Below are 23386 nucleotides of genomic sequence, written 5' to 3' on the forward strand. Positions count from 1 at the left end.
GGGGGTTGAAACTGGATGGTCATTGTGGTCCTTTTCAACCCAGGCCATTCTATGATTCTATGATCTCAGAATAAGGCTCTCGGTTCGAATGCCTTTCCTTCGCTATCAAACACACCATCTCTGGTTCCCAGAGACCTCTCTACTCAGCGCAGTGATAAAAGCACTTTTTAACACCATAGCTGCTGTGTTCCCACGCCTGTTGCTGTCATGAGCGAGGCCAGTCTTAAACAATAGCAGAGGAATAAAGAATAGCCTTGCTAATCAATATCCTGCCTAGACGCTGAGTCAGGTGGCAGCTTGGGCCTCTTTAAAATTCCTGCATTGTTCCTGATTTTTCATTTAACCGGTGTAAGTTTTTATCTTTAAAGAAAGAAAACACATGGGACCAACTGTCTCTGCCTGCTGTGCTATTCCCTTCCCATCCACCCCCACTCAGTTCTGGCATCTTTGTCCTGTGGTAGCAATGAGTGGGGGGTGGAGGCAGCAGTTGTTGGTCTGGACCTTTTGCTGAGCGTGATGTCCTGTGGTAAGAAGAAGGTAGCAGTGGTCTGAGTAGGATTCCTGAGGTCATGTACGTCTACAAGGCTTTGGAGAATTACACCTTTGACACCTATATATCCACGTGGGCTCATATTTGTGTGATTGGTCTTTAAATGGTCACAAGGACAGGCATGAATGCAGGCAATTTCCTAGAAATTTTTTCCACAGATGAATGTTTGGAGCTCTGGCAGGGTGCTGGGACAGTCTGTGTGCGAACAGACATTTGGAAAACTGACAACGACAGTATTTGCTAAAACAAACTGTAGCTCAAGCTCTTGAATCCATGTCGGTTGCACTACAAGCGTTTTGCAGAAGGAAAAGGAGTTCAGGGTGGATTTATGTAATCTCTCAGTCTCACAGGGCCTGCAGGCCAGTTGAGGGCTTTATTCAGTTCCTGTCACAGCCCAGTGTCACCCCCAGGCTGCTCTGGCTGGCCTAGAACAGGAGCCAGTGGCTGTGCTTTCCGCTTGCCACAAGCCCTGCATCAAAGACTGCCTAGGAGGAAGGTCAAGATGCCCCCAAGATTTTCCTTAAAGCTGGGGAGTCTCTCAGAACTTCTTGTGGCTCTTCGGCTCTGCTTGATTCTGGCTGAAAGGCCCCAGCAAAGAGGGAAAGCATGGTCCTTGCTGTGCCGCCAGGCAGGAACTCTTGGAGCTGGAAAGGGAACTGGTAAGGGTTACAGCTGTGCATGTAGATCCGAGATAAGAGTTGACCTATCCTTCACCCCAAACTGAACTCCCTGAAGCTCAAAGAAGGTAGGGAGACCTTGTGAAAATGCTGGGGGAAACCCGCCAGGCAGGCAGACTTGCAGGTCTTGCCCAGGGCTGGGAGCATACATGCTGCGAGCAACCCTACTTCAGATGCTACTGCTGCAGACAAAACCAGGAAGGCGTGGGATTTCTGCAAAACCATGTGCTTTCAAGGGCTTGCTTGGTCCCAGACTAAAACACTTGAAGGCCAGAAGCAAAGACAAAGGAGAGAGCTGAGGGTGCCTGCTGGAAGCCTTGATCCAGAGCAAGGGTGCAAAGCCTGGCTCTTTGGGACCAGAACTGTCAGGCTGCTGCCAGGGCCCAAACACCTGGTGTGGGGCGCACTTGACAGGGAGCACAGTTATCCCCATTCCTGGAGACATTCAAGGCCAGGTTGGTTGGGCCTTGGGCAGCCTGAGCTGGTGGGGGGTAGCCCTGCCCACAGCAGGGACTTGGAAGTGCATAGGCTTTGAGGTCCCTTCCAACCCAAATGGTTCTGTGATTCTATGATTCTATGCCTGTGTCGGTCAGCATCCTCTCTGCATCTCCGCAGCAGGCAGTCTCCTAGCACACACTGCCCTGCCTGCACAAGCCATGCCCTACCTGCAAAGATGAAAATGGCTGCCAGGCATAAGATGGCAGGGAGGTGTGAGCAGGGAGAAGGCAGGCCGCTGTGCACTGCCACCACCTTGCGCTGCCAGTGGAGAAGGAAACTGTGCTCGATAAATTCTTTTTTCTGTAGTGCAGACAGTCTGTGACATAGTGATACGTGTTACAGACGCTGTCACAATCTCTTCCCTCGACCCAAGCAAATATAAGCAGAGCAACAACCATAGCATGGCCAGTCTTCCTCTCTAGTAATTGCTCAGCATGCTCCAGCCTTGCACAAGGCAGAACCTCTGGAGGTGAGCTGAGGGTTGCTTTCAGTCTGGGCCTCTACACAGAGGCTGCTGGTAAGGATTGCATTGGTATCAGCTGAGAAAGGGGATGGTTGTTGCAACCACACCTGTCCCACAGGAATATAATGGAGTTCTTTAGCTCATTATAGTGGTGGTTGGTGCTTGCTGTGTGCTAGAGCTTGTTTGTAGTACAGTCTGCAAGTTTGCTGCTTCCCTAGAGCAGTGTTGCTTGGGCAGCTGGATGTTAGCTGTGGCAGTTCTGGTGGAGATGCCCTTAATATGTGGGTAGATCCTTATTACAGAGGTTTGTGGAAGAGTCTGCTGAGTTTCAAGCTGTTCTGAAATACTGTGACCACTCTGTGCCCACTTAAGCTACCTCTGCTATTGCTCTGCAGAGTTACTGGTACCATGACTAGGATGGACCAGGGGTGCTTTGACTGTGATGTTGTGTATTGCTCTGTTCCATGGTTAATATTCAGGCTTGCTGGCTGCTTATATGATTTCCAGCTTGGGGGTTGTGCCAACAGTTGCACAGCAGGAATGAGTTTCTTATGAGCCTCTTCATCTGCCCCTGAAAACCCAAAGGAGACGCTCTCAGGTACTAACCAAGCCATTGTTCAGGGAAGGATTCCTAAGCCCTGGAGCTCCCTTGTTCCTGGGGTTAGTCTCTGTGGTTGAATGCCAGGCGTTATGCTGGAGGCTTTGCTCAGCTCCAGGCAGAGGAATGTTTGCCTGGGAAAGCAATCGTCTGGGGGAGTGCATCTCTCAAAGGGAGTCCTCTGTTCTGGGAGGGAGTGGTGGGAAGGAATTAAAGCAACTGGGCTAACCTGCTATCAGAATATCTGAATGATAAAAAAATCTCTTTAATGCTCACCCAGGGAACCTGTGTGGGTTTCGTAAGATTGAATTTGTTCCGTACAGGCCTGATGCTTCCAGAGGAGATGAGCTGGCTGTCTTGACTCTCAGCTGTGTACCAAAAAGGGAGGGCAATATGTGCAGCCTGCCAAAGCAGCCCTTGGTAAGAAGGCGACTGGGCTGCACAACATCAGCGCACACGTGGTCGGTGGGGAAGCGCGAGTACAGCTTCAATCCTTGTCAATGGCACCTCGTTGACTTTTAACACTTCTTTATCATGTCTGCACTCACCTCGTAGCAGCACTGATAAAATGCCATCGCTGGTGTAATCTCCTGAGCAGCTCTGCAGAAAGCGCTGCAGAGCATGAGAGCCTGAATCGCTGGCAGCCGGCAACTGGTGTGGGACTCCAATCCAGACCACGGTAATAAAGCAAGGGCTCTAACCTGAAACAAGTCTGAGGCAGAATAACTTCCAAGATGTATCGAACACCAGAGGTGCTGATCTACTGGTATGATAGGCATGGCAGCATAGGAATGTTGTGTTAGAACAGGGGTTTGCTGAATTTGGAGTAACTATTGCTTTTCAGAACGTGTTGGAGTTGGAAATGTAAGCTGTCTGATGTGCTCGCGGGGTATTAGTACTTAGGGTTATGAGCACCGGGGCGGTGGAAATGACTGCACAGGTTTTTTTTGTGTTCTCCTTATTTCAGAAGTCTCTTATTTCTCTCTGCTGGGGTATGTTGGGGTATGTACTAATCTGAGTTATCACTAGAAGTGGGTATCATTTCTGAATATTTAACTTCTACCTGTAGGCCCACGGCAATTACAAGAACATGTATTATTATTACAGACAAGCAGCTTGCAGTGATACTCCTGAGACTGCCCTCCTTTCAGGTTTGAACTAGGGAACCCTGAATATAAAAACTCAGCTACTACTGAGCAGATACATCATTCTGGAACCTGTAGGTGATGTCAGACTGATGTACAGCTCCTCATCACTAGAGGAAAGCAATGAAAGTTGTAGTGGAACTGACTGGAAAGAGGCTCTTTCCTTCGGAGTGGGAAATGTGTATGTTTAAAATGTTGTTTAAAAGAAATAATCCTAGACTTATTTTCTTCCCGAATTGGAGGCAAAAGTCATGAAGTTAAAATTCCTTGCTGAAGAAAAACTTCCGAAAATAAAATGAAATTGTGCTGAAGACTTTTTGTCAAAGAACTTGGAGATGAAGATCTCTACGTCTTGGTGGTTGAAGATGCAATTACATTTTTGCTGGCCCAACTATTTTAAACACTGAAAGTCGAAATAAGGGGCTTCTCCTTTAGAGTAGGGATCGTCATTAAGAACAGACGTTTCATTGAAAAATTTCAGTTTGACTTGTTTCTTTAGCCTTCTGTCCTTATTAAGAGAATAATCTTGCGTATATTCATTTCTTCTTGGGACTATGGCTCTACTCCATGTTGTTATCTACTGACTTTTACAGTTGTGCATCTTTTCTATGGCACTAGTCCTGCAGTTATCCCTGCAATCATTTTCACGTGCTGCAATCTCTGCAGGATGGAACAAACTTTCTGCATTCTCTCTACTCACATCATCTTTGGCAAGTTCTTCTGCTCCACTACTTGCTTGGATACCCTGAAGTCTATTCAGTACTATATAATCCCAAGGCTGTTCTCACAGGAATATCTAGTGTTGCCCCAGCCATCTCTAGAAGTCTCTATCTTTTGATCTTTCCTGGTTTTTTTTTTTTTTTCTTTTTCTTTCTTTCTTTTTTTTTTTTTTTTTTTTTTTTTTTTTTTTTTTTTTAACTGTTCTCCCCCTCTGTTTTTTCTGCTGTTTCTGTCCAACATCTTGTACTTCTATCTCTTTGTTCTGGCGTCTTTCCGCTTCTTCAGTCTTCCATCATTCCCGACCAACATCTAGAACTTGATATGTGGAAAAACTGGGTCTTTTCCCAAGGCCACTTCTCTTCATTACCTCCAGTATTTCTGCTATTCTCCCTGAGAATGGCATCCAGATTACCACATTTCACTCTATCCAAGCTCTGTTTTGCACGTGGATCTGTCAAATCTCGCAGTTCTTTCTTAAATGCCTGACTTTTTGCCTACATCCTCAAAGTGAAATGCTCCATTTTCCTCAGTTACTGCTGTGCTACTTGCAGTCCCCAGCCTCCTGCCACACATTCCTGCACTACCCCTGAGTTCTGCTGCCTTACCCTGCTCACTCTTCAGCTTCGTGTTCCTTCTGTGGCTCCTCTGTCAGGTTTCATCCTCTCCATGTGGACTCTATGTCCATGTTTTGTGGCTGGTGCTATCTCCTCATACCATCTTCCAGTGCAGTGTTTTACTGCTCACTGATGACTGTTTCTGTATCTATTCACTCACTAATATGCCTTTTTCCAAGGCTTCAGAATTTCTTTTCCTGCGCTTCAATGTTTTTTCTTCAATGCTGTTTATAACAAGGCAGGATCATGAGCACAATATATTGGAGATAATAAGCATACAATTCCCCTTGAAATGAATACTGCTAGCTACCCATCTAGGAGTTAGGCATTTGTGTATCAGTGGGCCATTTGGCACCCTGTTAGCTCTTGAGACCAGTAGTAAACTACTGAAACCACCTCACCAGTATTGTGCCTGACGTCTCTAACAGCCTGAAGATCCCAATGTTTAAGGCTTATTTCAGTCTGCTAGAATACAGGTTTTCAAGTCAACTGGTGCACAGTGCAGGACTTATTGTGTTGTGGCCAGTGTCTAAAACACAGGAGGTACATTTAATTTCCTTCTTTTCCTGGTGGATGAGGATAGGTGGATAGAGCATCAAGCCCCCTCACCACTGAAAGGTAGCTATGACATTGATATCTGCTCACTGAATGAGAATAGCACATGGAAGGAAATGTACTTAATGCTAGGCGAAGCTGCTATGGTAATAAATAGTGGGACTGCGCTTTCTTCATATCGCTCTAGTAACCTGCTCACATAAGGCCAAGACTGATGTTTGCACTTCATCTAGCTGCTTGGTTAATTATTCTCTGAAAGTTTTAAGGAGCATCCTTGTCAGATTTGGGTGGATTTCATCTTAGGAAGTCCTCCAGCCTTGAAGGGTGGAGCAGTTTACGTGAGAAATTCGAGATCACGGGGAAAAAACATTAAACTTAATTTGTTCTTTTTCTTTCCACCCACCCCTCATCTTGCAAAATATATTAATTGCTGGACTGTTGGATGATGCCACCACCCACATGGATCTTTTTACTTTCTCTCTGGAGTGCTTCTTGCCAGAAACATCCTTTGTTGTCTTAGACCAGGAAGGACAGCAAGGTGGTGTCCTGCTTTCAAAGGGATGTCCATGCTAGAACTAAATGCAAGATGTCTGTGTCCTGCAGAAGCCATGTCACTGTCTTCCCACGGGCAGCCTATGTGTCTTCTCTTCAAGGTGCTGTTATCTCCTGGAGTTGCTGTGCACACAACACCAGCTGCCTCTGCTCTGGCCAACCTGTGGCAGTGAGGAGATACAAATCACTTGCTGAGCTGTTGCTTTGCTCAGCAGAAACCGGCTCTCATTTGCAATGGTCCTGGTGTAACTGTTTCATGCCAGCAAAAATAAAAGGAGGAGAAGGAAAAGGGAATAGAGCAAATAAAAAGCGAGACGTAGAGATAATGGGAGCGGGGAAGTACTCCTGATGTTATAATGCCACCAGACTTAGCGATTTCTCCAGCTCCTGCTGTGCTTTGTTAAAAATGAGGCTAGTTAGCAGCGGATCTGAACGTAACAACAGACAGGAGAATGAGAGGAGCCATGAAAAATGCATGAAATAAGTGGATTTTTAAGGGGTTTTAGGAGCGACAGTTTTCTGTCAGTTGTGACAGTTTCTGCTCAGTTGTGGCCTAGTGCCTGCACGTGTCATGTGATTGGGATGCTGCAGAAGGTATGCAGAGTGTGCAGCAATGTCATCAAACACAGAAAGCAGAGCACTTGGGCAAGGAGTTTCTGGAACTGCTGAGGGGTGATGGTGCAGCTGAGTGAAAGATGTAACTTAGCAGTAGGTGCTAATGCTGCAGAAATGGGGATGAGGATTCACGTTCTTAAGGATAAATGGATTTATGGGAGGGATAGTGGTGGTTATCTGGTAACCAGAAACTTAAATGATCAAAGAGTTTACTAAGCCCTTCTGACTTTGCCTTGCTCTTCCAAAAATATATCATGGCTGTGTGGAAGGTCACCTCCCATCCGTTCTTAGATGTTAATCACCCTCTTCAGTATAGGTGGCCTATCAGATTGCATAGGCTGGGCCAACACTGGGATATATGATAGCACATTTGCTGAACTGGGGGATCTAAAGGTAAGATTGCTATCTGGAAGGCAAAGATATCTGTGAGGGGAGGCAAGATTCCTAGTCTCTTCAGCTGTTTGCCCTGAAAATGGAAGAAGAAAGGATTTTCAAATTCCAGAAGCCCTTGCAGGCTCAAGGCTATAAACAGGCTCTTCCTGTACGAATCATAAAGGATCTAACAGTAACTACGAGATGCTTGTTTTTCCATACAGTCCAAATACTACTGGAGTACGCTTTGTGAGGGGATGAAGCCCATCAGTTAGGAGGAATAAGGGTCCCCAAGGCTCTGAGAAGATGGATATTGAAGAAAGAAACATGGAGTAAAGAAGAAGAAATGAAAGGCTTGGTCAAGCTGAAGCACAGGGAGACAGGCTCAGGAGTCAAAAATATAAAAAGAGAAAGATGGAAATAGGGAGAAAGATAATTAGGAAGGTATGGAAGAAGAATTAACAGTGTATTTTACATGGGGAAAAATGTCCCAGGTGTGGAATACATGCCATATATGCCATGTTATTGGGGTTTTTTTTTAGCTAACTATTCTAGAGGCTTCTATAGGGGCAAATACATGAAATTATGGGACCCCAAAGATGTGATCCTGCCCCTCTTCTCTCAGCTGGTGGGGCCTCCCTTGGAGTACTGTGTCCAGATGTGGAGTCCTCAGTACAGGAGAGATGTAGACCTGTTGGAGTGTGTCCAGAGGAGTGCCACAAAAATAATCCAAGAGATGGAACACCCCTGCTATGGGGACAGGCTGAGAGAGCTGGGGCTGTTCACCCTGGAGAGGAGAAGGCTCTGGGGAGACCTCAGAGTGGCCTTTCTGTATCTAAAGCAAGGGATGTAAGAAGGAAGGGGACAGACTAACAGACTGTTTAGCAGGGTCTGTTGTGATAGGACGAGAGGAAATGATTTCAAACTGAAACAGGGGAGTTTTAGATTGGATATAAGAAGTTTTTTACAATGAGGGTGGTGAGGCACTGGCAGAGGTTGACCATAGAGGTAGTGAATGCCCCACTCATTCCTGGAGACACCCAAGGTCAGTCTGGACAGAGCTTTGAGTACATGATGGAGCTGTAGGTGCCCCTGTTTATTGGGGAGTTGGAATGGATGGCCTTTACGGGTCCTTTCCATCTCAAACAATTCTGTGATTCTGTGAAGTCTGTGCTTCCAAAAGTAATGTGAGGGAATGACCAAAAGAATGTACTTGATGTTTTGCTATGTGGATTATAGAGTAAGTGTTGCATGTGGTAGCCATGAATGCTGTTTATCCTCAGTCTTCTTGCTAGCTTGAATGCAGTGATGCTGCAGCTTGGGTCTCTGAAACTGTTCTTGGTATATAAGCTCTTTACATTAGAAATATTCATGGGCCTCTTGCCACAACTTTACCTTGCAGTGCATAGTGCGCAGGATATCGATGCTTGGAAGCACTTGTATTTCATTGCTGAAGCTTGTGTTGCTCTGTATTTCCTAGTCCTAATCACAAAACTAAAGTGAACGTCACTCAAGATTTATTATCTAAGAACATGCTGCAGGGGTTGGTGTTTCCTGACACCAATGGCTATTGTTTTACCTTCTAACCACACCTGTCTTCCCAAGCAGAAACACTTGAGCAGCCTGCAGTGTACTAGCCTCCCCTCTGGCATGTGGCCTGACACAGAAATGGACAAACTGCCTGGATGACATGGGAAACCAAAGTGTTACTCTCAACTAAAACATTATCTTTTAGGGGGTAAGTTGTTCTTGGATCAGCCAGCTCAGACAGTTGGGTAAAGCATCCTTCCAGGAAGGTTTTGCGGGCCTTTTGCTTACAATGAACAAAGACAATGGATTTCATTCCTCCTTATACAGTGATCCACTATAAAATGGGAAAGAACAGACACTCCTACAGATACAGGCTACTGAGACTCCATTGCGGATGGAAGAGCTGCACGGTATGATGTCAGATCCATGAGCTCTTCTTCACAGGAGGGCACAACTCACCTTTTTCCTCATGGATCTCATCAGTCAAGGGTGTTGCCTCACCTCATTCATTACCCAACAAACACAGATACAGTTAGGGGTTAGTAGCTGATCTTCAAAAATCTCTTGGGAGTAAGGGAATCTGTGTTTTTACTTATTTGTAATTTGTGTAATGCACCTGAAGCAATCAGGCAGTGGGAATGCAGTCAGCTATTTATTTACTCAGCAACTGAAAAGATGCGAGTTCTGTATAACAGTGTAAAGGAAAGTTTCCAACTGCCTAACCTCCTGTTTTGACTTCCCTTTGGCATCCTCCTGGGCCCCAGTTCCTTTAAGAAGTGAAAACATGTATTTTACTGTACATTGTCACCAGCTCCTGTGATGCAGTGAAGTTAATAACGTGCATAAGCTTTGCCAGATGAAGGACTAGTGCTGCAGACACTTTGAGAACAAGTTATTCATGCTCCTGTGTTCTGGTGAGAAATTTTATGCCTCTGACAGACAAGATCCCAGCAGCAGTTCAAGCATCATAAATCATTTGCTTTTATCTCAACCAGAGAGGGAAAACTGCTATTTAAGTAGAGGTCCGCTTATGGGAACATGGATTAGGTGGTAACTTTTACTTTAAAACATCAAATTAAACAAGATAGACTGAATTAGGAATAGGTAGTGCTGGCATATTGCTTCTAGAAATTTGTGGTGGTGGTGGTTCTTGCAATGCCAGCATTAGAACTTTACAGGAAATGTGTCACTTCCCAGTGGATGGGGTTGTGCAATTGTAAGCGGAAATAAGTGTTTCAAAGTTGGTCAGCTTGTTGCTGTACATTATTGAACTCTATGATCAATCACCTGAAAGATAGTGAAATAGTCATTGAATGGTAGTGAGGAGTGAAAAATCAGTAAGGCAGTAAAAAAAAAAAGGACATTGCAATAGCCTGGATCACTTGGAATGATGCATCCAAGCATAACATTAGTTGTTGCAAGTCACATGTCAAAGGATAAGGAGCACAGGCTATGCTTACCAGTTAGTGAGTTTGTCTTGGGCAGCAGTGACAAGGAATGATGGGAACTGGAGTGGCTCACTGGCTGACAACAGAATTCCAGGATGGTGCTGTAGCTGGGGAAACGCATGCAACTTTTGGTAAATAACTTCAGGATGAATAGCTCTAGGAGAGAGTGGGTGTGCGTGTCATTTAGTACTAACATTGTCACTTCCCATGTACTCTATTTAGTGCTTTTGTTGGTGGTTCCTGGATGGGAGAGGTTTCAGGGAATATGCCTGAGTCGTTAGAGTTGGAAATGTGCCTTCCAGTGAAAGAGGTCAAAGAATTGAAGGGAAAATAAAGCTGAAGGCTAGCTTTTGTAGTGTGTGTATATATATACACCTATATGTGGAACAAACTTCTTGTTCTATCAGACTGAAGCGAAAAAAGAATTAATGACTGATTCAATTTGAAACTTTTTTTTTAAAGCATCAAAAGAGGACTAATTTTTTAACATTGCATGCAAGTAATCACTGGAAAGGCTTGCTGAGGATTGTGGAGGATTCTTCACAGGGGGCTTTTAATTTGTCTGGATTCTTGTCAGAAAGTAGATGCTTGTGGAGATGGAAAGGATTTCTGCCAAAATTTCTGGCCCAGGTTTTCTAAGGTGTGAGTCTTGATGATCACAGTAGTTCTTTCTGCAATTGGTGTCTGAGTTTGTCTCCCTTGTTGGCAGGCAAGTGGTTGAGAGTTGCCTCAGAGCAAGTGACGGAGGCATCCCCTCTCAATCCAAGCTGTTACTCTTTTTCACCTTGCTCTGTACAAACAACCTGCAAACAACCAAGCCATACCACTCTTGCTCTTTAATCTTCAAATCTTATTGCTCCAGTAAGTAGCTCTCCTTGACCCCACTCTGTCCCTGTTTCCCATGTAAGCATCTACCCCAGTCGTTCTCTGGGATCGGCAGCTACCTCCACCACTGATGATGGTGGAAATAAGTACCAGTGTTTCCAAGAGGAGCTTCCATCGCTTTCAACCTGTCACCAGCCTCTCATCTCCAGAATCCCATTCCACTATCTATGATACTCTCAAGGGTTTTACTCTGTTGTACAGGATGGGAGAAGACAGAGGCCTTGTTGGGAGACCCCTACCTTTGCTGGGAGAAGGGTGCAAGGGCTAGATGCATTCCTCTCACCTAACGTGTTTTTTTTTTCTCTCACCAATGGACATTTTTGTTTGGTTGTGTAAAAACTATAGAATCATCTAGGCTGGAAAAGGTCTTTAAGATCAAGTCTAACCATTACCTCACTCTTCAAGTCCATCATGAAACCACATCCTTAAGTGTCTCATCCACACATCCCTTAAATACGTGCAGAGATGGCATATATTTTCTCACTTGAGGAAATAGACTGACAGCCTCCTTTCAAGAGAGTGATGAGTTGTCTCCTCAGTCTCCTTTTCTCCAGACTAAATCCCAGTTCTGTTTTCAGTCCCTCCATCAGCTTCATTGCTCTTCTCTGAATGCTTTCTAGTAACTCAATATTCTTGCAGTGAGGAATCCAAGCTGAACGCAGCACTCTAGCTGTGGTCTCACCAGTGCTGAGTAGGTAGAAAATCACTTTCTTGGTCCTGCTGGGCATGTTATTTCTGATGTAAGCCAGGATGCCATTGGCCTTCTTGGTCACCTGGGTGCACTGTGGGCCTATGTTCAGCTGGCCACCAATCAGTATCCCCAGGTCCTTTTCTGCTGAGCAACTTTGTAGCCACTCCTCCCCAAGCCTATACTGCTGCATTGAGTTGTTATGCGCAAGTGAAGGACCTGGCATTTAGCTTTGTTGAATGTCATGTGGCTGGATCCCCGTTGGTATCCTGTGATATCAGAGTTTTGCTTTGCTTCTTATTTTCTTCCCCACAGTGTTAAACTGTAGCAAAGCTGTGCATGTGGATAAATTGTTGGGAGTAACACACAGCTGTTAGAAATTTGTGAGGAAAATGCTGGGAAGATGAGCGGTGCCATAGATGAAGCTCAGGGCAAGAACGTGTGCCAGCAGAGGCTCAGGCCTTTGTGTGCAGGCAGTAGGTACTGGATGTAGCAATATTTCCTAAAAAAATACAATGGCAACTACCCAACTTTGTGGAAGAAAGCCCGGAAGGGCAAAGTGTCCCTGTGGGTGCAGGAGGGTGCTGGGTGGAGCCTGATGAGGAGTGGTAGGCGGGTGAGGAGCTGTGAACGTGACTGCTGAGGCCACACAGGGTTGGGAAGCTTTTCTGCTTGTGATTTCACCTGGACTGCATGCCAACCTCGGCACACAATGTTATCGCTGTGAGCCAGCACACGGTCAGGACGGCTGTGTTAGCAAAGTTGGGGCCCCAAGAGACCTTCTCCAGTCCTCAGCTTTTTGCTTTGAAGGCTTTGGCCAGAAACACATCATGGCTTCGTTCCCTGGATTGCCTCTGGTCATTGATAACCTGTGTCACCACGGCTGCTATCTTGTGGTAGGGAATAAAAATGAACAGCTTTGTCAGGAGCTGAAGCAGGGACCTCTGCTCTACCCCACCCCTTTCTGGCAATCTGTTGTTCTTGGCTGTTTCCTTATCTAGGCTTTATTACTGTGCAAAATAGCTGAGTTAATGACTCAAAAGGAACACTTGGTCCCTACTGTGCAGAGACTATGCTGTTCAGATACAGAACCTTCCCTAGGAGATCTTTCTCCTTCTTGTAGCCCATGCAGCAGTTGAAAACTGAAGAGCTCTTGGATAAACATGGTCCTTTTATCTTGCTGGGCCAGTTCCATGACAGTGGGTTCCATGGGTGGGAGATGTGGTCTCCGTATGACCATCTTTACTTTTGTCAGTCGTAAATATCTTGCCTAAAAGGGACATCATTAGAAGCACTTGGCATTTTCACAGCTCTCCTTACATGGCAGTCCATGGAAATTTAATCCTCTCTCTGTGAGGCTGTTCTTCTCTCCGAGGTCAGTGCTGCCTTTAGAAGTTGCAGTCTGAACCTCCTCCTGTGCTAGGAGAAAAGTCTATGGTATTTTTTGAGTCTGTTATTTTGTGAATAAGATTCTCCTTGTTTAATTTTCTTTTCTTTTTTTTTTTTTTTCCTATTCAGGGTTGTGCTTTCTGCATCCTTTCTTGAAAAGATCAGAAATCAACGCCCTTAATTCCATGGCAACCTTTACTTTTCCCAGGACAGATGTTTCTAGGATAATTCCGGGTTTTCCATGCTTTGACTTAATAGGCAATACACTCAGAGTGTAACAGTGCTGAACTAGTTTGCAAGAAATGAAGTGGTTCCAACCTCTGTCATCTGAGATTTGTCAGTGACTAAAGTCTTGGGCATTGAGGAGACCTGTTAACTTCAGTGTTAATTCCCAACTATAAGTTAAAATCTACTTGCAGGAGAGTCACGTGGCTCTCAACAGGCATGAGAATGGATACAGCAAATTGTATTCAAGATAATTTGCAAGAGTGGTTTTTGTGTGTGTGTGTGTCTGCTTTAGGATTGTGATCTGTGACTGGTCATAAGTCTCTGTAGGGCCATCAGGTTTACTGAAAGCTCGCTGATATCAGAGTTTGTACTCCAATAGAGCTGAAACAGTACAGTAACAATTAGGAGATCACTGGCATCTTTGTGCTGGACAGATGCAAGGCTGCTATGGGCAGCTCAAGTGCTGATACCTTATATACTTTGACGCAAGTGAACCCAGGTGTTTTGTGGGAATCTTCTTTTTCAAGCTTGAAGAAGATATGGAAGGAGACAACATTCAAGTTGTCTCTCTACTGTCCTTTGATATGTGTATTATGCTTGGGCAGCATGTTTATGGTGGTTTTTTGGTTTTTTTTTGTTTGTTTGTTTTTGTTTTTTTGCTGTGGCTGTTCTCATTCTTCTTGTCAGTAGTTCTGGTCTTCTCACTTTTCATTTGCTTCTCACATCATCCTGCTTTCTTCAAACTGCTTGCCTTGTATGGTTAGTAAAGATAGGTGCCATCTTTCCAGAACTGAAAGATGAGACATTGCTCACCAATGAGATCAGCTTTTGAAATGCGTGAGCAAAAATCTACATGATGATGTTGTATGTCACCACTTGTGACACTGCTTCCTGAGCTTCCTCATAGACAGTGCATTATTTCTGGCAGAAAGATGGGTAGACCTCAGATAGAAAACAGTATCAGTAGAAAACAAATCAGTAGAAAACAGTCATGAAAATTGGAGAATATACCTTAGGACTGAGGCAGTATACGTACATACCTTGCCTCTGGGGGAACATCCAGGGATCACATTAGCCCCTTTAAGCAGTGTTGCACTGCAGGCTCATATGCAGCTCCTCAGCTACCCTGAGTTCAGGGCCCTCTGCAGAGTTGCTCCTTCCCTAGACAAAGCTCCCTGCAGCAGTGCAAGACATGGCTGCCTTTGTGCTAAAGCAGAGCCGTGTTCCCATCTCACTGTGCTATGCAGAGTGCAGTAGATCAGCTGCTCCCTTTTTCATGTTTCAGAGGTCTCTTGGTCTTATTAAACATTTTGCAAATGCAACTGTTTTCTTCCAGATTGTGGACTAAATATATCGTGAGGCCAAAAACCGAAACTCTCCAGGATCTTGGTACAAGCATAGTTAAACGTAGTTACTTCTCATTCTTAATTGTATTTTGGGACCAGTCTGATAGGCCATTTATAGTCTACTTAATGACTATTATCTTATGTCAAGTTCTTAAATCAAATTGCCATGTGATAGAAGGGAAACTGCCTTCCAGGACCTTAAGTATACTGCACCAGTTTTGCTATATTTAACAATGATGTAAGCAGTTTCCTTGGAGAAAAATATCAGCACAGTCAAATGGGTTGAATTTTCGGTACAGTCAGGGGTGAGTGTCCCTACTTATATTTTCTTCCTTTTTATCTTTATTCCTCATGTTCTACGTTGGCCACTTCATTTTTCAGTTCAGAACTGAGATCGTATCGCAGGTTTGTAGTTATCTGTGAGTACAGATATGACACAATTGTACCACGGTTGCCCCTTTCTACAGAGTCTTAACAAAATGCCACGTTGCAGGTTCTTCCTCCTCCAGTGCACAGAGAGGTACAAAATCGACACCAATAGTGCAGAGAACTCCTGTTCAATGGTTGGTTGGTTGTTGTTTTTTGTTTTTGTTTTTAAACAAAGAGAGTTCCAGTGCAAAGTATCCCATCCTGCTGACTGATTTCAGTAGATGGTATCGAATTCTTCTGAGATGATATTGGAATAGACATGTCATCAACCATGTCATCTCCATTGACTCTTTTCCTGGCAGTAGGACAGAAGTTTTTATTGATTTCATCTGTCTTGTCTGCATTATTATTGAGCAATCTAACATTTCCATCTGATAAAGAATCAATACCACGATTAGGACTCATTTTATTCTTAATTTACTTTCAAAGAAAAAAAAAGCTTTGTCAGTGTTTTTTCCCCCATTTTACCTCCGTCATCAGTTTTTTCTAATTCCCATTTTCTAGTTTATATTCAGCTTCTCCTCTGTTTATTTGTTGTGTGTTCTACTTTTTTTAAAGCCAGCCCCACTTCTCTTTTAAATCTGGCTGTGTTATTTTCTTCAATCATTACACTGTTCTTTCTTTACTGTGGAGTGTGTATTTTTGGGGACTAGTAAAATGTTTTTAATCAGTTCTCAATCATTATTCTTTATTCATATTCTTCTTTAAATACTGGGAATTCCCATCGTGGCTAGGAAATGGACCTCTTAAAAGCATAGTGCCTTCTAAAGCATTGCCTTAACTTTTTGGACATTTTTTTCTTTCCTTTAACAATGCTGTTGATCAGTAAACCTATTACCAGTCTCTCATCTCTACCAGTACTTTACCCCCTGGATGAAGTGAAATACAAGTTTTCATTGGTCATTTTGGATTTAAGATTTTTTTTGAACGGTGGAACTTAGAACATTTAAAAATCTCTGAGGCTGTTTTTGGGTCAGCAACATCAGCATGAGTCAAACTAAGTGATAACTTAGTTTGTTTTTTCTTTAGGTAGTGCTCGACTAACCAGTGGTCCCATATTCCAGTGTTGCTGAGTTGTGTGTCACAGACCTAAGTCATTGCTCCAATTACCGGGATACCAATTCACAAATATTTGTTAATTAGGAAATCAGAATTCAAAGGCACAAGCATCAGAGCAGGTAGTACCTTTCTTTTTTCTAGCCCACTTGTGCCCACTCAATCTTTGTTAAGGCTATAGGCATCGATTGTAACACTGAGCCATACGAGCTATCCCAACATCTTTTCTAATTTCATATAGCTGCAGTCTTTTGGGCAGGCAAAGCCTTGCTGAATATAAAATGGAAAGGGATGTGACAAGTGTATGCAACTAAAGAGGATGTATTAGAATGGACTTGACTTCTATACTGTGTTTCTGTGAAGGTGGACACGCTTTTGAAAGGAAGAGGAGGGGCTGCAACCTGATACACCCAGCACTGCACAGCAGAGCTGATATGCAGCAGGGGGATTGAAGCCAGACCTGCTGCTCCCTGGACTGGAGCAGGGTGGCCAACGTATTACAGTTGATGCCCTCTTCAGACCTCTGGGGACTGGAGAGACACAAACTGTGAAAATACAACCCTTCATTTTGCTGAAAAACTATCTGTAGTAATTGCTGCATTCATTGCAGTGGTATTTATCAGTTAAACAAAAATAGGTCCTCCTAGTGCTGGGCACATGGGAGAGTTGGTGGCAGTTCCAAAGTGGGACTCACCACAGCAGTGGCAGGATGTGGCCCAGGAAGGAGGACACCCAGTAAGTCTTAATGCTTCTGGTAGAAGGATCCTGTTCATGTTTAGGCCTTATTTCTGATAATATTTTTGCTGGAACGTAACAGGACCCTAAGCGATTGCATTTTACTGGTAATTATGAAAAAAGAAGTCTTTGCAAATGGGAAGCTTTTCAGCCCCAGCATCTAGATTTCCTGGCAGGTCTGTACACAAAGAGTCCCTGGCTCCCTCCACCTCCCTGTTTGACAGTTTGAGAGCAAATTGTCTCAGGGATGCCCAAGACCTTTGGATGGATAATTTGTCTGGATGAGCAGGTTACCTTGATCAGGAAAAGAGAACGGCTGGCTTGACAGCTTCCAAGTTCAATAACCTCCTTTTCTTATTAATAAATTTCTGAGGCATGAGAGGTTTCCGTTCCTTGCTGGCATCTTTACACTGTGCCCAAAGAAACAATCATATCAGGTTCAGGAAGGCAAGTGACTGAAAGGGCAGGGAAACAGGAACCGTCCCCACGGATGTCCTCCCCAGAGAGGCTGGGAACACACTCTGCTGTGGGAAATGGGGAGCTGAGGTCAGCCAGAGTGCACGGCAGGTATGTGCATCTCTAAGGACTGGGAGCACAGGAATAGTGGGCTGTTCTGCCATTCCCAATGCTGCCCCATCCCAAGCCACCTCCACAACTTGTATGCTCCACCACCTTGTTCTGTGGTGTGGAAATGAAGGCAGGGAGATAAAGGCAGAAAGTGGGTGGTGACAACGCTCCCGAGAGCTCTGAGCCAACCACTTAGTGAGGCAGGCCTTGGTGTTAGAAGAGCTCAGATGGGATAAAGGAACAGGGAACAAGCTCCCTATGGAAGCTGGAGGGCCACAAATCTTGTGGACGGGACGGAACACAGGATGTTTCTGGTCATACCCACTTGTTCAGGTCCTTCAGAAGCTTGGTCGCTTCCAGCATCTTGTGCCTGAGAATGTGAAGAGGTTGTCTCATCAAAGCTTTTTAAACAAACACATGAAGTTCTTCTCAAGAGGTTGGGAAATATTATTAGCTCCTCTTTTACTGGCAGGCCTTGTGCAATTAATTATTACCAGAAGTATTATCAAGTGTGTGTCACACCATTCCTTGGAACCGCTTTACATAGTTCAGATTGGTTGTAAGCAACATATTCCCTGATTGGCCTGGTACCTCACAACTCCTGACAGCCATTAGTCCATCTCTCTGAGGAGGATCTCAACTGTGGTGGAAAGGACATAACCTAGAATATATACATAGAGAAATGGAGAAAATTGAGTCTGGGGACCACCTAAGTATGCAACTTGCTTGTATTCTCAGTTCTTCTCAGGAGTGTCTTCCAGCTGATTGCCATCTCCATGTCAGAAGGCAGGTTGTAGGAAGGGGCCAGGAAAGGGGACGGGTAAGAAGGTATGTGGAGACCCAGGAAAGGCATTTTCATAGAGTCACAGAATCATCAATGCTGGAAAAGACCACTAAGATCATCTAGTCCAACCATTTTCATACAATGGCTCTGTAATGTATGTTCTACACCTTGCTTACAAGGTTGTCTCAGTACACCTATTCAGAAATAACACCTACTTCAGGGTGAGAACTTAGAATTCCTAAGGAAAGCACCATTGTAGAGGTCTGTAAAGCTCCCTCTGGTTTTAAATGAAGTCATGCCGAGCTGTGAAATCACGCATCTATGGTTCCTCTTCTCTTCTCAGCCATTTTTGTGTTGCTGCTGTGATACTCTTACCTGTGACAAGTGACAGCTTATCTCTTTTGTCTTGCAGGCTTTTGTAAGCTTAGTCCAGATCTTATTACTGACAGTGCTGTTATTAAAGGGGAAGTCATGCAGGTCAGCTGGTATACATGACAAGCATTTGCTGGATGAGGAATACAAATTCAACACAAAATACAGATGGTGTTGGCAAATACAGACTATGCTCTTGCCTTTTCAACTGAAATGACAGTGTTTCCGTAGGTAAAATTGATATTGCTAGAGTCATCTTCACATCAGCTTGACTTCCATCTATTTAACATTAAAAAAGTAGCATAAAATCGGTATTTGGGACAGATATTACTGCATCATCGCACTTTCCCTTTGTTTGCTTTGTGTTAGTTTTGCATGTGCAGAGAAAGTCTAAGAAATGAGGAAAGAGGGCAGGGTGCAGGCACAGCGAAACGGGCAGCTTTTGCCTTCTCTCTCTTCTCTCTCTTGCTCATCACGTCCCCCGGTCTCCCCTGGTGCCTTACAGTGCCTGAGTGAGAACACAGTGCCCGCTAGTGGCTGCAGCAGCCCGAGAGGCTGCCTGGCAAAGGATGCTGGCTATTTTTGCTTTGCTGATGCCACTCCACCAATTGTACCGGGACGAGGTAGGTGGCTCCTATTGCTCCTGCCCTCAGATATAATCAGCGTCTCTGGAAAAGGTCAGCGCTAAACTGTGTGGAAAAAAAAAGAGGTCCTTGCTGGGAGTGCCACGGGTCATACACACCCTGTTTTTCATGTTTAGCATCAATGTCCAGATGAAACACCCTAAATAAGGCATGGCGTTTAATCTTACAGTTGCTACAGCAGGAGAACAAATTGGTTGAAATGGGGTTACAGGGAGCACGCAGCTCTAAATCCACAGCACGTTCAGAGCCATTCCTGGTTTCTGAAGTGAAAGAACAAAGCAAACACCATCTCAAAGCTTCCTCGAGCTCAGCCCTCCTTGCAGGACAAGCAGTGCAACGTGGAGATGCCTCTGCTGCTTGGTGTGAGCTACCGCCAGCGTGGTAAGTGGTGTGGCACCAGTGTGCTTCATGCTGCCCCTGCTAATTAGCCCCACTCCAGAGAGAAGGTAATTAGCTGTAGTGGAACGTACTGCTGACACAGCACACCTGCTTCCAGATCTGAGCTGCTATCTGTCCAGCTCAGCATTGCACTTGCTGGTGTGGGAAACCCAGGATGTCCAGGCTGAGTTTTCAGGGTTGATGGCAAGATACTTTTTATTTACTGAAATTACTTTTCTGAGACAAGTGCCAAGAAATCATAAAACTGTAGGGCCAAAGACCTCAGAAAGCCTCCCGATTGTTTTTCTGCTTATGAGATAAGATCATCCTTAACAGATGTTTGTTTACCTCTTCATAAAAACCTCCTGTGATTCTACAGCCTCCCCAAGCAGTGTGCTGCCGTGCTTTGCTCTTCTTACCATTGCAAAGTGTTTTTCTAATGTTTAGCTATATCATCTTTATTGCAAATTAAGCTGATTATTTCTTCTTCTGCTTCTGATGAATGTGGAGGACAACTGCTCCATCTCTCCACCCGTTATAATAAATGTTTATGTGCTGGAAGACTGTTATCATGCTTCCCCTCCTGTTGTTCCTTTCCTAGAGAAAATGAACCAAATTCTTCTACCCATTCCTTATAAGGTGCTTTCTTTTTCTTTTTTTTTTTTTTTTTTTTTTTGGTAACATCTCTTATTATTTTGTTGTGTTGTTTTTTTTTTTTTTAATATTATTTTTTAATTTTTTAACTCTCTCTGGTTTGTTTACATCTTTTGTAAAATGTAGTGCTTGGAACTGGACTCACTGTACCTGCTGAGAGCTCAGCAGTATTGAATAATTGCTTTCTTTGTCTTTTACACAAAACTCCCCTTATGTTTGCGATTTGTTTTGATTTTGTTTTGTTTTCCTGTGGGAATCTTGCTCAACAGCTTCATATTCAGTCCCACTCCAGCTCTTTCTAGGCTGCACTGCTGTTAAAATGCTTACCAATCATAGAAGCATTTGAGTTGGAAGGGACCCTTAAAGGTCATCTAGGCCGATTCCTTCAGACCAGCGCAGTTGGTGCCTATGCCCTCACCATTTCTGAATTATATCTTGATACACCACGTCTCTAGAAGGTAGGCCAGCTCTGTAGTGCCTCATGTTCATGTCAAATTCTGACACTCCAGTCACCCAACTTCATGGAGATGGCAACCCCCCAGCCCAGCTGCCATCCTTTCGGTTTTGTCCTTTGTTCTGTTGTCCAAATCTTTCATGGAAATGCTGAGCAGCCCTGAAGCCCAAACTTAGGGATGTGGTCCTCCTAGCTAGAAAAGTGAAGCCCACCTAATTACCCTTGATTATGGGACTTGTGCACTTTTGCGTTGTCACTTCAACTGCTTGCTTCTCTGGGAGTTTGTGGTCTAGATATTTCCAAAATGCTCACTAAAAGCGGTGTACCTAATATTTACCATTTCCTTCCCATCTACCAGGCCTACTAATCAAAGAAGGAAATCAGCCTGGTTGGTGTTTATTCTTTAAAATTCCCTGCTGACTGGTTCTTATCACATTATCATCCTTCAGCTACTTATGAATTGATTGTTTCATAAATGGCTCCAGTATCTTTCTAAGTATCACAGTTAAGCTGACTGGACTGTAACTCCCCAGTTCCTCTTATAACAGTAATTTTCAGAGCAGAACTGCAGTTAGGTTAGCAAGATATTGAAAGACATTCCACTTTTGCTCTGCTTATCTTTATTCATTGTCTACTTTCACCCCATCCCTTAAATTAAAAACACATTTCCCTGAAGTATTTATCTTCCACTTGAGTTTCAGCATAATCCAACATTGCCTTCACCTCTTCTCCTGTTGCTTGCATACTTCTCAAATTTCCCTGCTTCTTCATGCTTTATATTTTTCTCTCTCTCCTTTCTTTCTGTTTTGCCTGTAATTTCCCAGCAAAATGCATTCCCCAATTTTCTGAGGGCTCTGAAGAGAAGGTGAAATTTGGGCAAGTCTTGAAAAAATCTCAGAAAAATAGGGAGACTGACATTTAACAGCGTTACAAGGGCATGGCGAGTTCTGCCCAAAGATTAGTCCAGGGCTACCTACATTTAAACAATTTCTGATTTCAGTAGGTGGTACAGAGAAGATAGGAGCTGGTGAGACTCTCACTCCTAGTGATCAGATTGATAAATGGCTTTGGCTCAATGACAGACAAAGAAGCATGTTACTAGAAAGCAAGTCTCCTTTAAGTTGGGCGATATCTAGCAAATAAGAGTTGTGTAGAGCGTCCATCTTCTTGCAGGGAAGCTTAATATGTTTAGTGTTCAGCTTCAGCCATAAGTGAAAGGTTTGTGTGTTCAGCAGAAGAACAGGAAGCATGTGCCACTTTCTAGCTAAGCAGATCAGGAGAAGATAACTTTGTTTGAGGGAGAGGTATCATTATCTAGGGTTGTGCACTATATAATTGCACAATCTGCTATCATGCATGAAAAGAGCTGTTCAATAGCATGGCCCTGCCTTGTCCTGACATCATGTCTGTGTTGGAAATCCATTTGGAATGAAAAATCCCACATTCCCCAAGTGATCTCGTAGTTTGTGAGCAAATGGCTGAGTTGCAGTGGAGACTTTGCAGTCACAGTGGTGCTAGGAGTTGGGAGCTTTGTGACCAATATCAAAACGGCTCAATGATAAGAAAGCATAGGATCACAGGATGATTTGGGTTGGAAGGGACCTCAAAGCCCACCCAGCCCCAACCCCCTGCCATGGGCAGGGCTGCCTCCCACCAGCTGAGGCTGCCTGGGGCCCATCCAACCTGGCACTGAACACCTCCAGGGATGGGGCATCCACTGCTTCTCTGGGCAGCTGTGCCACTGCCTCACCGCTCTCTGAATAATGATTTCCTCCTAATATCTAACAAAAATCTCCAGTTTAGAGACAAGGATGACATGTGACTGTGTAAAATGCTTTGTACAAGTCCAGGCAGATTACATTAGTTGCTCTTCCTACACCTGCTAACGCTGTAGCCCTGATGTAGAAGACCACCAAATTTCAAGCACTACTTGTACTTAGTGAAGCTAAGTGGGCTGTCACCTGCCACCTCTCTGTCCTCCATTTTCTTTTGCATAGTTTCCAGGAAGATATGTTCCATGATCTTGCCAGGAAGATATATGAGACTGACTGGCCTCTGGCTCCTTGTTTTCCATTTTTTCCCTTTTTATTGAATGACATTATACTTTCCCTTTTCTAATGGGAACTTTGCCACACTGACATGATTTCTCAGATACGATAGATAGTGGATCAGCAACTTCATCTGCCAGTTCTCTCAGGACCTGTGGATTCATCTCATCTGGTCTCTTGGACTTGTGTAACTTCAAGTTCCTTAGATGGTCTCAAATCTGTTCTTCTCCTATAGCGGTCAGTTCTTCATTTTCCCAGTCCCTTGGCTTTGCCTTCTGTGACATGGACAGTGTGGTGAGGGCACTTGCTGATGAAGGTTGAGGCAAGAAGTTGATGAATACCTCAGCCTTCTCCGTATCTCAGATAACCAGATCTCCTGTTTCCTTCTGGAG

The 23386-nt window shown here is 44.2% G+C and overlaps 2 protein-coding genes across 2 annotated transcripts in view; both read left to right on the plus strand.

Moving 5' to 3' along the window:
• GPR89B (G protein-coupled receptor 89B) overlaps positions 1-23386 on the plus strand; it is a 168469-nt gene that overhangs the window by 110545 nt on the left and 34538 nt on the right. The gene's annotated exons all lie outside the window — the stretch shown is intronic.
• GJA8 (gap junction protein alpha 8) overlaps positions 2329-23386 on the plus strand; it is a 36101-nt gene continuing 15043 nt past the window's right edge. The window contains exons 1-4 of the mRNA XM_052703792.1: positions 2329-2492; positions 2668-2786; positions 3110-3552; positions 8968-9097. The gene's annotated coding sequence lies outside the window, so the exon portion shown is untranslated. The remainder of the gene's footprint in view (positions 2493-2667; positions 2787-3109; positions 3553-8967; positions 9098-23386) is intronic.

This window comes from Tympanuchus pallidicinctus, unplaced genomic scaffold (genome assembly GCF_026119805.1).
Source record: "Tympanuchus pallidicinctus isolate F22 unplaced genomic scaffold, pur_lepc_1.0 scaffold10, whole genome shotgun sequence".
In the NCBI taxonomy this organism is placed as follows: domain Eukaryota; kingdom Metazoa; phylum Chordata; class Aves; order Galliformes; family Phasianidae; genus Tympanuchus; species Tympanuchus pallidicinctus.